Source organism: Monodon monoceros, unplaced genomic scaffold (assembly GCF_005190385.1).
Source record: "Monodon monoceros isolate NGI ecotype Baffin Bay Population unplaced genomic scaffold, NGI_Narwhal_1 Super_Scaffold_20, whole genome shotgun sequence".
NCBI classification, from domain to species: Eukaryota; Metazoa; Chordata; class Mammalia; order Artiodactyla; family Monodontidae; genus Monodon; species Monodon monoceros.
The window spans coordinates 135,622,806-135,625,577 of record NW_021703777.1 but is presented as its reverse complement, the minus strand read 5'-3'; positions in this window follow the sequence as shown (position 1 = coordinate 135,625,577).

Genomic DNA, 2,772 nt, shown 5'->3' with positions numbered 1-2,772 from the left:
TGCAACAAGAAACTATTACCAACACCTTAGAAGCCCCTTCTTGTCCTCCCTCCTGGTCAGTATAGTCTGCCTTTTCCTCCAAGGTAATCGCTATTCTGACTTTTATGAAAATCACTCCTTTAATTATAGTTTAATTACCAAAACACAATCCTACTCACGTACTTTACTTTTGCCTATTCTTTGCACTTTAAACAGATGGAATTGGGGACTTCCTGGAGGTCCAGTGGTTAGGACTCTGCGCTTCCACTGCAGGGGGCACAGGTTCGATCCCTGGTCGGGGAACTAAGATCCCGCATGCTGCACGGCATGGCCAAATTAAAAAATAAATAGATGGAGTCACTCAATGTGTATTTTGTGGAGGAGGGGGTGGCTTCTGTTGCTCAGTATTATATCTGTGAGGTTCATGTTGTGTAGTTTGTTCATTTTCCGTACTGTATAGTATTTCATTAGATGAATATGCTTCAGTTTATCCATTCTTTCGTTAATTTATGTTTTTTGCTATTAGTAGCCAAATGTGAACATTCTGTATATCTTTTGGTGCAGTTTTGCTCACATACCTGTTGGACATATACTTAAGTGTGAAATTACTGGGTTACAGGGAATGAACATTTAGGAGAACCCACAAATACGTGGACATTAAACAACACACTTTTAAATGACCAATGGTTCAAAGAAGAAATCACAAGGGAAATTAGAAAATACTTTGAGAAGAATGAAAATGAGAACACAGCATACCAAAACATGGGATGCAGTGAAACCATGCTCAGGGGGATAGTCGTAGCTATAAATGTCTACATTAGAAGATCAAATCAATAACTATGCCTTAAGGAACTGAAAAAAAAAACAAACTAAACCCAAAGTTAGCGCACAGTTACAGTACAAATTCAGCAAAGTTCTGGGGGATAAATTCACAAATCAGTTGTATTTCTATACACTGTCAACGATCTGAAAGGGAAATAAAGAAAATTCCATTTTCAGTAGCGTCAAAAAAAATAAAAGGAGTAAATTTAACCAAGTAGGTGCATAATTTGTACACTGAGACATATAAATCCCTACAAAACACTGCTGAAGGAAGCAAACCTAAATAAATAGGCATCCCATGCTTGTGGGTTGGAAGACAGTATTAAGATCGCAATAGTACCCAAAGCAATATAGTATAGAATCAATGCAGTCCCTACCAAAGCCCAATGGCAATTTTAATAGAAATTTGTATGGAATTTTAAAGGACCCAGGATAGCTAAAACAATCTTGAAAAAGAAGTTGGGAGACTCACTTCCCAATTTGAAAACATTACAAAGGTACAGGAATCAAAACAATGTGGTGCTGACTTAGGGACAGACATACAGACCAATGGAGTAGGATTGAGAGCACAGAAATGAATCCTCACTTCTATGGCCAAATGATTTTCACAAGGGTTTCAAGACCATTCAATGAAGAAAGGTCTCTCCAACAAATGGTGCTTGGAAAACTGGATATTCACGTGCATAAGAATTAAGTTGGTGGAGCTTCCCTGGTGGCACAGTGGTTGAGAATCTGCCTGACAATGCAGGGGACATGGGTTCGAGCCCTGGTCCGGGAAGATTCCACATGCCACAGAGCAACTAGGCCCGTGAGCCACAACTACTGAGCCTGCGCAGCTGGAGCCTGTGCTCCGCAACAAGAGAGGCCGCGATAGAGGCCCGCACACCACGATGAAGAGTGGCCCCCGCTTGCCGCAACTAGAGAAAGCCCTCGCACAGAAACAAAGACCCATCACGGCCAAAAATAAATATAAAAATAAATTTAAAAAAATTAAGTTGGGTCTTTAAACAGTATATGAAAATTAATGAAATGGATCACAGACCTAGATTTAAAAGCTAAAACTATAAAATTCTTAGAAAAAAACATGAAGGCAAATATTCATGACTTTGGATTTGGCAAAGTTTTCTTATATATGACACCAAAAACACAGGCGACAAAAGGAAAAATTAATTTGACTTCATTAAAATTAAAAACTTTTGTGCATCAAAGGATACTATCAGGAGAGTGAAAAGACAACCCACAGAATGGGAGAAAATATTTGCAAGTCATCTATTTAATAAGGGCCTAATAACCAGAATATATAAAGTGCTTCTCCAACTCAACAAGCACAAAAAATCAGCCCAATTTAAAAATTGGCAAAGGACTGAAATAGATATTTCTCCAAAGAAGACATACAAATAACCAATAAGCACATGAAAGGAACTCGGCATCATTAGTCATGAGTGAAATGTATATCAAAACCACAGATACCACTTTACACCCACTGGCTATTATCAGAAACACAGAAAATAAGTGTTGGTGAGGAGGTGCAGAAATTAGAACCCTTGTGCATTACTGGTAGAAATATAAAATGATGAAGCTGATCTAGAAAAGTTTGGTGGCTCCTCAAAAAGTTAAACATAGAATTACCATGTGTTCCAACAATTTCTCTCCCAGATAGATACCCAAAAGAATTGACTCAGATACTTGGGACTCAGGTACTTGTGTATCAATGTTCATAGCAACATTATTCACAACAGCCAAAAGGTAGAAACAACCCAAATGTCCATCAACAGATGAATGGATAAAGTGTGCTATATCCATACAATGGAATATTACTCAGCCTGAAGAATGAAATTCTGATACATACTTACAACATGGATAAACCATGATAACATCATGCTAAGTGAAATAAGCTAGACACAAAAGTACAAATACTGTATGATTCTACTTACATGATGTATCTAGAATAGGCAGATTCATAGAGACAGT